Below are 15717 nucleotides of genomic sequence, written 5' to 3'. Positions count from 1 at the left end.
TTACCATCAAACGCCTCAATTTGTCAGGCACCTTGGCTGACAGAAGAATGCGGGTTAAGCTTCCTGATACCTTAGCGTTATCAATCAGTCCAAGTTCCATTGTATAAAATCCCTAGCAAGTCTTTGTTTCTTTGTAGTCAGCTTCTCTTCTGTTGATACTGCCTGTTGTCTCCCTGGCAACATATTTTTCTACTTTCTGTAATAAATCTGTCTTTCTTTACCTACAACTGTCTTGGTAAATCTTTTCCCCCCACACCACAGGCCCAGATAGTCGTCACTTACCTGTGACATTTTACACTGTTGATCCCTCCTGCCTTGGATCATTCTTCTTCCAAGCAGCAAACTGAGTGGGATCTGATGAGATCTAAAGTATTTCTGCTTCTTGTATCTCCTTCTCTCTTATCTGTCTTTTACCAACTGATACTAACCTTACTCTGGAAAAATAAAAAATTATCATAATAAATACAAGAATACAGTACTTACGAAGCCAACATATAGATGAGACAGAATGGGAAATGGAGAAAAAGACAAAATATCAATAAGAATTTAACATTAACATAAGGGCCGGGTGCGGTGGCTCATGCAGGGTAATCCCAGCACTTTGGGAGGCCAGGGCTTGAGCTTAGGAGTTTGAGACCAGCCTGGGCAACATGGTGAAACCCAGTCTTTACCAAAAATACAAAAAATTAGCTGGGTGTGGTGGCGTGTGCCTGTGGTCTCAGCTACTGGGGAGGCTAAAGTGGGAAGATCCTGGAGCCCAGGAGGCAGAAGTTGCAGTGAGCCAAGATTGCACCACTGCACTCCAGCCTGGGTGACAGAGCCAGACCCCATCTCCAAAAAAAAAAAAAAAAAAAGAATTTAGTACAAGATACAGGAGAAATTGCAGGTTGGTGCTATACATTCAATAAATGATCCTGGAATAACTGGCTAGCTATTGAGGAGAAAAAATATCTCACTTCTTATACTGAACTATATTATTGATCAATGAAATTTTTTTAAGAAAATCCATAAAAATTCTAGGAAAAAGAAAACTGATTTTTTTAAAGCACTTGTCATCTGGAAGATCTTTCTAAACATGACCCCACAGAAGTCACAAATGGATAAATTTGATTATACAGAATTCAAAATTAGATGACTTATGATAAAAAAATTTTCTAAACAGCTGAATGATAAAGGAAAATTGGGGAAAGATGTTTTTAGCAAATTAAACAAAGGATGAATTTCCTTGAGACAAAATATTTGCACAAATAAAAGCAAAAAAAGAGAGAAGAAAAATGAGCAAAAGTCATGAACAGATGGTACAGAGATAAAGAACAAATGGTCAATAAACATGTGAAAAGAGGTGACGTTAATTTTAATTTATGAGATTAGCAAAGATTTAAAACTTTGACAGTATTCAGTATTGATGAGAATATGAGGAATTCCAGTAACTGTGAGAATGTAAATTGGGAGAACACCATTGAAAGCAATTTGACAATTGGGCTGGGCACGGTGGCTCACGCCGGTAATCCCAATACTTTTCGGTACTGAGGCGGGTGGCTCACCTGAGGTCAGGAGTTCGAGGCCAGCCTGACCAACATGGAGAAACCCTGTGTCTACTAAAAATACAAAATTAGCCGGGCGTGTTGGCACATGCCCGTAATCCCAGCTACTCAGGAGGCTGAGGCAGGAGAATAGCTTGAACCCGGGAGGCAAATGTTGCGGTGAGCCAAGATCACGCCATTGCACTCCAGCCTGGGTGACAAGAGCGAAACTCCATCTTGATTAAAAGAAAAAAAAAAAACAATTTGACAATCACTAAAAAAATTTAAATGCACGCACTCTTAGAACCTTCTACTCTGCTTCTCTCCCATCTGGACAGAGATGTTTGATTGTACAAGGATTGCCATTACAGCATTATTTGGATTTGTAAGATACTGGGACCAACATCAATATGCTCCAACAGGGGTAAGTTAATGAAAATATTATGCAGGTGTACAATGAAATGCTATGCAGTTTCCAAAAACAAAAACAAAGAAGAAGGAGGAGGGAGAAGAAGAAGAGGAAGAGGAAGAGGAGGAGGAGGAAGAGGAAGAAGAAGAAGAAGAAGAAGAAGAAGAAGAAGAAGAAGAAGAAGAAGAAGAAGAAGAAGAAGAAGAAGAAATAATCTACTAATAGGGAAAGCTGTCTGACATTTATTTACTCATTAATTTATTCAACAAATGTTTGTTGAGTGTCAATTATGTGCCAGTCTTCTAGATTCCAGGACACTGTGTGGAACAAAACAGACAAGGTTGCTGGGGTCATGAATTACTTTCTAGAGGGAAAGATGGATGATAAGCACACCAAGCAATAAACACGTGGTATGAAACATGCCATAAAGTGGAATGAATCAGAATATGGAAGATGAAGAGTGATGGTTATTACTTTATATTGGGTCATCAGGGTGGAGTCTCTCTGATGAGGTAGCCAAACAGCTGCTGCAGTTTAGAGTCTCAAATTTGCATGTCACTGGGCATTTATCTCAGAGAAATAAAAATGTTTGTTCACCCAAGAATCTGCACAAAACATTGTTCGTAATAGCCAAGCCTAGAAATAATTCAAATGTCCTTGAATGGTGAAGAGTTAAACAGTGGCACATCCGTATCATGAAATACTACCCAGAGATAAAAATGAACTACTGAGATAGGCAGCAACTTGGATAGATCTCAGGGAAATTATGCTGAGTAAGAAAAGTCAATCTCAGGTTGTGATTTGTATGATTCCATTAATAATATTTATTTATTTATTTATTTATTTATTTTTGAGAAAGTCTCACTGTGTTACTTAGGCTGGAGTGCAGCGGGACAATCTCGGCTCACTGCAGCCTCTGCCTCCCGGCTTCAAGCGATTCTCCTGTGTCAGCCTCTGGAGTAGCTAGGATTAAGGCATGTACCACCATGTCCAGCTATTTTTTTTTTTTTTTTATTTTTTTATTTTTAGTTAACACGGGTTTTCACCATGTTGGCCAGGCTAGTCTCCAACTCTTGACCTCAAATGATCCACCTGCTTTGGCTTCCCAAAGTGCTGGTATTACAGGAGTGAGCCACTGTGGCCAGCCCACAACATTCTTGAAATGATAAAATTATAGAGATAGCGAGCAGATGAGTAGTTGCTAGGCATTAGGGAGAGAGAAGGGAAGGAGGGGTCTGTGGCTATAAAAGGGTACTCTGAGGGATCCTTGTGATGGAACAGTTTTGTATCTTGACTGTAATGTTGTTCCTATGTGATATTTACACATGCAATAAAATTGTATAGAACTAAACACACACAAACACATGAGTGTATGTAAAAATGGTGAAATCTGAGTAAGATTGGTGGATTTTATCAATAATAATTCCTGGTGTGATATTGTACTATATTTATGCAAGATGTTACCATTGGGAGAAACTGAGTGAAGGGTATGCTGGATCTTTATTTTTATTTTATTTTATTATTTTGGAGACAGAGTCTTGCTCTGTCGCCCAGGCTGGAGTGCAGTGGCGTGATCTTGGCTCACTGTAACCTCCGCCTCCGGGGTTCAAGCAATTCTCATGCCTCAGCCTCCCAAGTAGCTGGGGTTACAGGCGTGTGCCACCATGGCCAGGTAATTTTTGTATTTTTAGTAGAGACGGGGTTTTGCCATGTTGATCAGGCTGATCTTGAACTCCTGGCCTCAAGCAATCTTCCCGCCTCTGCCTCCCAATGTGCAAGGCTTATAGGAGCAAGCCACTGCGCCCAGCTATTGGATCTTAATTACATCCTATAACTGTATGTGAATCTACAATTCTGTCAAAATAAATTTTAAAAAATTTCTGCAGTCACAGCATCAATGACTTGTCTTTCCCAGCCAGCAAAGCCCTGTGTTTTGCTCTTATTGATTGGACTAATCCTTGTGGACATAGAAATTCATGTGCCAGTTGGCTTAGGTTTGGTTTTACTACCTATTCCTGAACCAATTACCACGGCAAGGGGACTGAGATAATGCTCACTGGTCTGTACATCAAGACCCACTGAAAAATGTAATTGTCATTAGTCATCTAAATATTGTTTATTTTTGCATTGGTTATGTGCTTCCCAACATTTAGCTATATTTTATTTCCTGGGGATAAAATCTTTGAAGACAGTGGGAGGGAAAGCTAATCTGACCCATTCTTTCAAACAGCAAGGGGTTGAGGATTTCCTTGATTTTAACACAGGCATTTTGAATATGAGCAGACTATGACTGGTAAACACACTAGATAAGATTCCTGCCCTATGGAGCTGACAGGCCACTGGGGGCTGGATGGAGGCAGGGATGGTAGCTGTCTCCAAGATAGTCACTATCTTAGAGACCTCTCATATGCACATGACATTGGATCACCAAGATATGTAAGTTGGGCATCATGGCACATGCCTGTAGTTCCAGCTACTTGGGAGGCTAAGGTGGGAGGATTGCCTGAGCCCAGGAGTTTGAGGCTGCAGTGAGCTATGATCATGCCACTGCACTCCAGCCTGGGCAACAGAGTGAGATCTTCGTCTTAAAAAAAAAAAAAAAAAAAGGCTGGGCGTGGTGGCTTGCGCCTGTAATCCCAGCACTTTGGGAAGCCGAAGCAGGCAGATCACCTGAGGTCAGGAGTTCAAGACTAACCTAACCAACATGGAGAAACCCTGTCTCTACTAAAAATACAAAATTAGCTGGGTGTGGTGGCGCATGCCTGTAATCCCATTTACTTGGGAGGCTGAGGCAGGAGAATCACTTGAACCTGGGAGGTGGAGGTTACAGTGAGCCAAGATCACACCATTGCACTCCAGCCTGGGCAACAAGAGCGAAACTCTGTCTCAAAAAACAAACAAACAGGGCCGGGCGCGGTGGCTCACGCTTGTAATCCCAGCACTTTGGGAGGCCGAGGCGGGCGGATCACGAGGTCAGGAGATCGAGACCACGGTGAAACCCCGTCTCTACTAAAAATACAAAAAATTAGCCGGGCGTGGTGGTGGGCGCCTGTAGTCCCAGCTACTCGGAGAGGCTGAGGCAGGAGAATGGCGTGAACCCGGGAGGCGGAGCTTGCAGTGAGCCGAGATTGCGCTACTGCACTCCAGCCTGGGCGACAGAGCGAGACTCCGTCTCAAAAAAAAAAAAAAAACAAAACAAAAAAACAAAACAAAACAAACAAACAAACAACAACAACAAAAAAAAACAGGGTGCAGCCCACTCCTCCACCCCCTTGAATCTGGTGGGCTGGCCTATGAGTACTCTAACACTGTATGGCAGAAGTGATTCTATACCAGTGCCAGGCCAGGGCTGTAAGAGGGCTGACAGCCCCTGTCTTGTGTCTCTGAGTCCTGAGACACCACAGATATATCTTTATTAGTCTCCTCAGGCTGGCATACAAAATACTAGATGGCTTAAAAAACAGAAATTTATTTTCTCACGTTTTATTTTCTGGATACTGGAAGTCCAAGATTAAAGTCTGTAGGGTTGGTTTCTCCTGAGGTCTCTCTCCTTGGCTCGCAGGCAGCCGCTTTCTGACTATGTCCTCACATGAACTTTTCTCTGTGCACATGCACCTCTAATGTCTCTTCTTCTTCTTATAAGGACACCAGTATTATCAGCTTAGGTCCTCACTCTTATGACATCATTTATCCTTAATTGTTATCCCTGTAAAGATCCTATCTCCAGGCAGTCGCGGTGGCTCACGCCTGTAATTCCAGCAATTTGGGAGGCTGAGGCAGGTGTATCACTTGGGGCTGGGAGTTCAAGACCAGCCTGGCCAACATGGCGAAAGCCTGTCTCTACTAAAAATACAAAAATCAGCCGGGCGTGGTGGTGCACACCTGTAATCCCAGCTACTCAGGAGCCTGAGACAAGAGAATCACTTGAACTCAGGAGGCGGAAGTTGCAGTGAGCCAAGATTGAGGCACTGCACTCCAGCCTGGGCAACAGAGCAAAACTCTATCTAAAAAAAAAAAAAAAAAAAAATTATCTTCAAATATAGTCACATTGGGGGTTAAAATTCCAAAACTGAGTTGGTAGCTGTGTGTATGTGATGGGCTGAGTGGACACAACTCGGTCCATAGTGATGTCCAACTACTCTACCACGGGACTCCATAAAGGGGGAGTGGGCTCACTGAGGCCATCTTTCCAGCCATTCCCTGACAAAAGCATGAGGATTGTCAATGAAGAGCAGCCCAATTGCCAAATGGATACATTCTGAGTTGCCAGTCAATGGCAGGTGTAACAGAAAAATCATCCCAGTGAGCCCTACCTGTTGGGACAGTTTATTATGCAGTATGAAATAACCAGAACAAGGAGTGGCATTCGCTTATTAATCAAATCAATATGTCGTTACTAATCGTGACAAGTGCTATGATGGAAGAGACAGGATGCTATGAGAAAGAATAACACAGTGGGTGGGAATGGCATCCCGAACTGCAAGGGAGAAATAAATGAAGGACCTAGAGATGTTGGGCCTGAAGAAGATTTCAGTGCTTTTGTGAGCTCTGGAACCATTTCTTTTCCCTTTCTGGGCTAAACTCCTTGAATAAGCAGATGCCTCTGCTTTCCTTGCAGGTGACCACTCCCTCCAGATCAGCCTCTCATTAAACTTTTCCCATCTTCCCAGGTCACAACAATTTTTCCCTTTTTAACATTGTATTAGGCTATGCCTGCACTGCTATAAAGAAATACCTGAGGGCCGGGTGCGGTGGCTCACACCTGTAATCCCAGCACTTTGGGAGGCTGAGGCGGTCGGATCACTTGAGGTCAGGAGTTTGAGACCAGCCTGGCCAACACAGTGAAACGCTGTCTCTACTAAAAATATAAAAAATTAGTCATGTGTGGTGGTGTGTGCCTGTAATCCTAGCTACTTGGGAAGCTGAGGCAGGAGAATCGCTTGAACCTGGGAGGCGGAGGTTGCAGTGAGCCGAGATTGTGTCACTGTACTCCAGCCTTGGCAACACAGAGAGAGACTCCGTCTCAAAACAAAACAAAACAAAACAAAACAAAACAAAAAAAGAGAAATACCTGAGACTGGGTAATTTATAAGAAAAGAGTTTTAATTGGCTCATGATTCTGCAGGCTGTACAGGAAGCACAGTGGCAGCTGCTTCTGCAGAGGCCTTGGAAAACTTCTGGGTTTTTTTTTTGTTTTTTTTTTTCAGACAGAGTTTCTCTCTTGTTGCCCAGGCTGGAGTGCAATAGCACTGTCTTGGCTCACTGCAACCTCCGCCTCCCAGGCTCAAGCAATTCTCCTCTCTCAGCTTCCAAGTAGCTGGGATTACAGGCGTGCACCACAACACCTGGCTAATTTTGTATTTTTTTAGTAGAGACTGGTTTCACCATGTTGATCAGGCTGGTCTTGAACTCCTGACCTCAAGTGATCCACCTGCCTTGGCCTCCCAAAGTGCTGGGATTACAGGCATGAGCCACTGCGCCTGGCCTGGGAAACTTCTAATCATGGAGGAAGACAAAAGGGGAGCAGGCACATCGCCTGGCAAGAATGGAGCAAGGAGGCCCCACCAGACCCCATCTGCAATATTGGGGATTACATCTCAATGTGAGACAAATATCCAATTTGAGTGGGGACAAATATCCAAACTATATCAAACATTTTTAGAGTTTATGCTGTAGAGCATTTAATTGACATTAAATGATAAACTGTCTCATATTGTTAATTTATTGAGGTAAAATATACATAAAGGGCACAAGTCTTCAGTGTATAAGCTAATGAATTGTTACATGTGTGTAGCCATCATCCAGATCAAGAGGAAGAATATTTTCAGCATCCAGGAAGGCTCTCTCATGTCTCTTTCCATCAGTATCCACTCCCAGAGGTTACTTAGAAAAAAATATCTATTCCAAATTTCTAGAAGTATTGATTAATTCTGCCTGTTCTTGAACTTCATATAAAGACTCCTATCATAAGCACTTATTGGGTTGTTTTAAGTTGTTGTCTGTTATGAATAAAGCTGCCCTGAATGTTCTGGTGGTATATGTCTGTTCATGGACAAATGCCCTCATTTCTAGGAGCGGAATTGCTAGTAGGCATATGTTTAGTTTTTTAGATAATGCCAAAAAATGTTCCATAGTGAATGTGCTAATTAACACTTCTAGCAGCAATGCATGAGAATTCTAGTTGCCGCACATATTACACCAACACTTGGTATAGCATATGTGTTTTAAAATATTTTAGCTGTTCAGGTGGATTTGTAGTGGTATCTCATTGTGGTTTTAATTTATATTTCCCTGCTCATTAATGATACTGAGCACATTTTCAAATTTTCTTTTGCTGGAGTGCAGTTATGGAATCATGACCCACCGTAGCCTCAACTTCCCAGGCTCCCATGATCCTCCTACCTCAGCCTCCTGAATAGCTCGGACTACAGGCACATGCCACCATGCCTGGCTAATTTTTTTTTTTTGTAGAGATGGTGGGGCAGAGGGAGTCTCACTATGTTGCCCAGGCTGGTCTCAAACTCCTGGGCTCAAGTAATCCTCCCTCCTCCTGAAGTCCTGGCAGCATTATAGCATGAGACACCATCCCTGGCCTCATATGTGTACTGACTATTTGAATGTAGTCTTTAGGGAAGTTCCTGATCAAGTCTTTTGTTATTAAAAAAAATTATTTGTCTTTTTCTTGTTGATTTACAAGAGTGCTTTATATATTTAGGATGAGTCCTTTCTCAGGTATGTATTTTGCAAATGTTTCCTGCAATTTGTGGCTTCCATTTTTCATTTTTCTTTTTCTTTTTTTTTTTTTTTTGGGAGTCTCACTCTGTTGCCAGGCTGGAGGACAGTGGCGCAATCTCGACTCACTGCAACCTCCGCCTCCCGGGTTCAAGCGATTCTCCTGCCTCAGGCTGCTGAGTAGCTGGGACTACAGGTGTGCACCACCACGCTCAGCTAATTTTTGTATTTTTAGTAGAGACGGAGTTTCACTGTGTTGGCCAGGATGGTCTTGATCTCTTGATCTTGTGATCTGCCTGAGCCTCCCAAAGTGCTGGGATTACAGGCATGAGCCACCATGCCCAGCCTCCATTTTTCATTTTCTTAATGACGTTCTTTGATGAATAGAAGTTTCTAGTTTTGATGAATTTTATTTCATCGACTTTATTGATTTATTTTTTAAATTTTTACACTTATTTATTTATTTAATAGACATGGGGTCTAGCTGTGTTGCCCAGGCCAGAGTGCAGTGACTATTCGCAGGGGCTGTCATTGTGCACTATGACCTCAATTTCCTGGGCTCAAGCGATCCTCCCACCTCAAGCCTTCTGAGTAGCTGGAACTACAGGTGGGTGCCTGGTTAACTTTTTTTTTTCATTTTGGTTACTCCTTCCTGTTTTTGAAATCTTTGCGTACCTTACATTCATTAACATATTTTTCTAGAAGCTTTACTCTCCCTATCATACTTAGGTGTATGGTCCATTATGAATTCATTTTTGTGTTTGGTGTGAGGCAAAGGTCTAGATTTAGTTTTTTTCCTAATTGGTCCAGCACCTTTTATTTTATTGAAAAGTTATATCATAAATTTGTAAATGCATTTCTGTCTATTCACCTCATTTTAACCACTATGTCCAAAAAGCAGAAAATAGGTGCACTAATGGAAAACAATTCACCAGATTTACTTATTCTTTTTTTTTTTTAGATGGAGTCTCCCTCTGCCGTCCAGGCTGGAGTGCAATGGCAGGATCTCGGCTTACTGCAACCTCCTGCCTCCTGGATTCAAGCGATTGTCCTGCCTCAGCCTCCCAAGTAGCTGGGACTACAGGTGTGCGCCACCATGTCTGGCTATTTTCTTTTTTTTAAGACAGTGTCTGGCTCTGTCGCCCAGGCTGGAGTGCAATGGCATGATCTCGGCTTACTGCAACCTCCTGCCTCCTGGATTCAAGTGATTCTCCTGCCTCAGCCTCCCAAGTAGCTGGGACTACAGGTGTGTGCCACCATGTCTGGCTATTTTCTTTTTTTTTTTTTTTTTGAGACGGAGTCTCGCTCTGTCGCCCAGGCTGGAGTGCAGTGGCGCAATCTCGGCTCACTGCAAGCTCCGCCTCCCGGGTTCACGCCATTCTCCTGCCTCAGCCTCTCCGAGTAGCTGGGACTACAGGTGCCCGCCACCACGCCCGGCTAATTTTTTTGTATTTTTAGTAGAGACGGGGTTTCACCGTGGTCTCGATCTCCTGACCTCGTGATCCGCCCGCCTCGGCCTCCCAAAGTGCTGGGATTACAAGCGTGAGCCACCGCGCCCGGCCTATTTTCTTTTTTTTAAGACAGTGTCTGGCTCTGTGGCCCAGGCTGGAGTGCAATGGTGTGATCTCGGCTCACTGCAACCTCCGCCTCCCTGGTCCAAGCAATACTCTTGCCTCAGCCTCCCGAGTAGCTGGGACTATAGGCAGCCGCCACCACACCCAGCTAATTTTTATAATAGAGACGGGGTTTCACCATGTTGGCCAGGATGGTCTCGCTCTCTTGTCCTCGTGATCCCCCCACCTTGGCCTCCCAAAGTGCTAGGATTACAGGCGTGAGCCACTGCGCCCGGCCTTTTTTTTGTATTTTTAGTAGAGATGGAGTTTCGCCATGTTGGCCGGAGTGGTCTTAAACTCCTGACCTCAAATGATCCACCCGCCTCAGCCTCCCAAAGTGCTGGGATTACAGGTGTGAGCCACCACACCGGGCCTGCTTGTTCTTTTTAACCAATTATAACATTTACAGCAACTCATATGTTGAAGTGGTTTTAACAGCTTTAAAAGGTTTCTGTAGGATTATCATTGACCTGTTTTTACTTTGTCTTAGTGATAGCTTTAAAGGGAAGATTAATTTTTCCTTAGCCCAGCAGAGAGAGGTGAGACTGATGGACATAAAAAGAAAATACTCAAGAAAATATATTGATCAATAGTGTATTTTATTATTAGAATACATCCATAAGAATCCTTTATATTTATGCCTACGCTCTTCATGAATCTCTTCTTGTGGATATATTTATTTACTTATACATTTGTTAATTCAACATATATTTATTGAATACATTTTTGAATATGGTAATATACATTCATATTTATTATTATTATTATTACGAGATGGAGTCTCACTCTGTTGCCCAGGCTGGAGTGCAATGGCACCATCTCAGCTCACTGCAACCTCTGCCTCACAGGTTCAAGGGATTCTCACACCTCAGCTTGGGAATACAGGGGCCCACCACCACGCCCATCTATTTTTTTGTATTTTTAATAGAGACGGGGTCTCACCATGTTGGCCAGGCTAGTCTGGAACGCCTGACCTAAGGCAATCCGCCTGCCTCAGCGTCCCAAAGTGCTGGGATTATAGGCGTGAGCCACCGTGCCCGACCTCATATGTATAATTTTTAGTTAAATTAATATTTATGGTTTTCATCATTATGACTTTGTAATATTTTAAACAGCTGAGTTACATGGTATACCATAATTACCTCCTTTGACAACCTTTTGTTCTTCCTGGGATTAATAATTGCCTCCTGTTCTTTGCTTACTTTTCCAAATATTTATTCCTAATTCAGTACCAGCTTTCTGACACTATTTTCTGGTCAAATGCATGAGGCAATATGTAAGTTCCATTTTCCCCCATTGGAAACAACCCTCGTTTAGCCCTCTTTCTTCTATTCCACCATAGACTGATTGCCTTCTAGCCTGGTAGCTCAGCAGTTGCCCCGGAATTTTTTCCTTTACCTTTCTCCTGTGTTAGGCCCCCAGTCACCGGATTTCATATTTCCTTTTTCTTAGTTTAATTCCTTCGTTAGTGGACAATTCTCCAGAAGCTTTCTGAGAAAGGGTACTTGGGAGATAATGTTCTGAAAATGTCCATTCATATTTGATTGATAGTTTGGCTGGGTTCAGAAATCTAGTTGTGGAAACTATTTTCCTTTACTGAAATGATTTAGAAGGCATTGCCTCATTGTCTTTCAGCTTTTGGTGTTGGTGTTGCTGTGGAGAAAAAAAGATGCCATTCTAATTCATAATCCTTTCTATGCAATCTTTTAGTTTTGTTTTCTTTCTGGAAACATTTAGGATCTTCACCTTATTCCTCTGATATTTCACAATGACAAGCTTTATTGTGGGGCTTTGCCACACACTATGCAGGGTAGTTGGTGGGCCTTTTAAATCTGGAGATTTAAGGTCTTCGGTTTTGAAAAATAATCTTATATTACATCTTTATCTCCTTTATTCCACTTTCTCCTCTTTCCTTAGAATCCCTGTTAGTTTCTTGGCATATCTTCTATTATACACCCTTTTATTTTCTTGTCAATTCTCTGCTATTTTCCATCATTCACCCCAAACTTTCCAGATTTCTACAACCTTGTTTAGAAATTTTAGGCCAGGCGCAATGGCTCACAACTGTAATCCCAGCACTTTGGGAGGGTGAGGCGGGTGGATCACCTGAGGTTGGGAGTTCGAGACCAGTCTGGCCAACATGGAGAAACCCTGTCTTAACTAAAAACATAAAATTAGCCGGGCGTGGTGGCGCATGCCTGTAATCCCAGCTACTCTGGAGGCAGAAGAATCGCTTGAACCCGGAAGGCGGAGGTTGCGGTGAGCCGAGATTGTGCCATTGCACTCCAGCCTGGGCAATAAGAGCCAAACCCCGTCTCAAGAAAAAAAAAAAAAAAATAAGAAATTTTTAAAAATCCGGCCACCATAATATTATTAATAATTTTGAGAGCTCCCGTCCTTTTTGTTTCATGAGTGCAGTATCTTCTCCTACTTTCCCGAGGATTAATTATAATCTTTAAAAAGTCCAGGTTCCTGCATTGTATTTGTTTCCTCTTAGGTTCTTCCTGCCCCCTTCTGTTTCTATTCGTCCTTGTCTTATTGTAGAAATATTTTCACAACCACCTGATTATCCTTGGTTGTCGTACATATTTTAAGTAAGGCACTAAACGCCTGATTCTGGAAGCTCTGTGGACCTGGCCCAAGCCTGTAGACTGCAGAGTGTTTGGGGATTCTATGCAGACCCAGCCATTTCTTTGGGAGACCCTCAAATACCAGTGTTTATCGTTGTTTTAATTTTTATTTTTTCCTTGTAAATTGACTTGGATATCTCATCTGTCTTTCTTTATCTCTGGAAAACTTTATCCCAGTTTCCCTTGACATACTCCTTCAACCTCCTGGGAGAGGTAGGGGGAGGGGAGATGAGCCTGTTTGACAAGTTCTGGGAATGTGATGAGGGAAGAGATCTGGGGATTTCGGTTCTGTGCTGACATTTCCTTCATGCTACTCTGGTTTTGCACCCCTGCACTTCACCCTCTTTCAACTCCTGACCAAGTCAACTCCTGTTACTCACATCGACAGTCATTTTTCATGTTCAAGACCCCTGAACCGCTCTCATCCCCCACTCTCCACTAACTCTCCTGCTTCGCGTCAGGTCTTCATTGGCTCGCTCATTTCTTCCCTGCTGAGCTCTTTGTTTAGTTTGCTAAGCAGTATCTCGGGAATGGCCCCCGTGCTATGTATTCTTTCTTGTCGTGGATACGTGTTTTTTCTTGTCATGCTATGTGTTCTTTCTTGTTCAGGGCAGAGTCGCTGCTGGGTTGTTAGGATGCTTGCGCCCCTGTACCCGGGTCGTGCAGGGAAGTGTAGAAGGGGGCGAGGGGCGAGAAACGCTGAATTCTAGCCTGAATTGGGAGGAGAGCCTCGCGAGTTGAGTCACGGTTCCTGATTCCATTTAGATAGAACGTTTTGTTCACTTGCAGGAATTTACTTTTCCATTTCTTTCATTAAATCGCGAATGTAGTAATGACTTAACGCTGGGTAAACATTCATTACAATAGAAGATTATATTGATTTGCGAGGACAAGTCTCCCAGGTGTCAGGATGGCCGAGTGGTCTAAGGCGCCAGACTCAAGCTTGGCTTCCTCGTGTTGAGGATTCTGGTCTCCAATGGAGGCGTGGGTTCGAATCCCACTTCTGACACAGTCATTTTATTCTCCCTCTACTCTACTTAGCCATTTCTGTGTTTTCACTCTTTCTACCTCAACTTTTTCGATTCTAACTAAAATGATGCACTCTCAATGAGGTCTGCCCCCTTCCTTTTCAGTCTTGTTCGCTGTTTAGTAGTGAATCACGTTTTGCCCTGCTTTGGTCAGTTCGTTAAAAGGAGCATTCATTTACTACATGAGCACTCACCCAGAGGCGTCCTGGGAGGAAACTAGACTAGGTAGGAATAGAAAGACATGTATACAGACTCCATCATTACATACTGGCCCTGAGCTCATAGGTTATTGGGACCGCAGAATACATGTTTTTCCTCATGACCAGAAACCATCAAAAATAAAAGTGATGAAACTGAAAATGAAAGCAGCAAGGTTCACGCTCAAGTTACCGGAAGCAAGGCAAAAGGAGAGAAATGAAAGGTTCCACCGAGATTTGAACTCGGATCGCTGGATTCAGAGTCCAGAGTGCTAACCATTACACCATGGAACCCTCCTTAGGACTGCTTGGCTACTGGATCCACCTGGGGTCTCTCTTTTCTTCTACTTACTAATTGATTTAAAGTAATTTTGCAGGGGCGGTTTTTTGTTTTGGAGTGCCAAACGCAGGGATGGGAGAGGGAGGGCTCACACACTGTTTCCACTGAGCCTTTCTCCCAGATTTTTTTCCATCCTTCGGGGCAGGACAGTATACTGCTCTGGGAATATGGTTATTCCTGGAGATTTTATTTTCTTTCGTTTCCAGCCCACGAAAAGGTAAGTTTAATTTTAGTCTCACGGTTTGAAAGGGAGAAAAGAGAGAAAAGAAAAAATAAACTATCTACTTTCTACAGCCTCATTTATTCATTGTACGATACCTACAGATGCCTCTAGAACAACCTCCGAGTATCTTGGCACTGCCCCTCAGTTGTAACCATGGGCTTGAATTTTTAAAATCTGTCTCCCGCATTCCTCCAAAATGCCTTAAGTGCAGGGCTGAGTCTCAGTCCTCTTTGATAGCCCACGGTTTGCTGCTTTGTAGAAGCTCAACCAATGCTTGTTGCATGAATGCATAAATGAAAGCATGAGTGAATGAATGAATGAATGAATGAATGAATACTCAGTGGGACAGCCCAGCTTAGACTTTTGGGAGACTTTAGACTTCTTTTTTGCCTTCACTCGCTAGGCTAAATTTTACAAGTTCAAAAGGGAATAATTATTTCTCTTCCTCCTCCTATCTTCTTTTGCCTTTCCAGGTCCCAGCTCCCACGTGGACATCTTAGCGTCCAGATGACCCTACAAATAGGTGTCCTTTAGTATGGATGACCAAACGAGGATGTTATAGTGCTGGACGTAGTCATTCATTTTTTCAAATCTTAACTTTATTAAGATAACATGGTTATTTATCTAGTAATTGTGAGTACAACGTATAGCAAATAGACCACATATATACGTAGCATGTCTGGAAGAAATACTCAGATATAAATTACTACTTTAGTCAATCTTAATATTAATTATTGGTCAATTATGCTTAATGTGCCTCTCTAGTCTCTCAAGACTGAGTTGCTAAGGAACCCTGGAATCATTTGCTGGCATTCATCCTTTTGTTGTATCTCCAACCAAGCAAGGTGCCTGTTACAAAATATCTGCTCAATTAGTATGTATTGGATACATCTTTTGGAAGGTGAGGAAAGAAGCAGTGAAATTAGAAGACTTCTGGCTAGGCGACTGTAAAGTGCTCCTAAGCATCTACCCACCTCCCTGCACACACAAACTCTCCATTCTATCTCCTTGAGTCTCCTAGC

General features: G+C 42.8%; 2 non-coding genes across 2 annotated transcripts; one reads left to right on the top strand and one right to left on the bottom strand.

Moving 5' to 3' along the window:
- The first annotated feature begins 13811 nt into the window (after nucleotides 1-13811).
- Nucleotides 13812-13916, top strand: TRNAL-CAA (transfer RNA leucine (anticodon CAA)). The gene is made up of 2 exons: nucleotides 13812-13849; nucleotides 13872-13916. It is a non-coding gene; the product is annotated as a tRNA-Leu (tRNA).
- Nucleotides 13917-14354: 438 nt separating this feature from the next.
- On the bottom strand, nucleotides 14355-14426 carry TRNAQ-CUG (transfer RNA glutamine (anticodon CUG)). The gene has a single exon. It is a non-coding gene; the product is annotated as a tRNA-Gln (tRNA).
- Between the last annotated feature and the right edge of the window lie 1291 nt (nucleotides 14427-15717).

The sequence above is a fragment of the Symphalangus syndactylus genome, chromosome 23, assembly GCF_028878055.3.
Source record: "Symphalangus syndactylus isolate Jambi chromosome 23, NHGRI_mSymSyn1-v2.1_pri, whole genome shotgun sequence".
In the NCBI taxonomy this organism is placed as follows: Eukaryota; Metazoa; Chordata; class Mammalia; order Primates; family Hylobatidae; genus Symphalangus; species Symphalangus syndactylus.
Note: the sequence above shows the minus strand (reverse complement) of the source record. Positions and strands in the feature narration are given on the sequence as shown.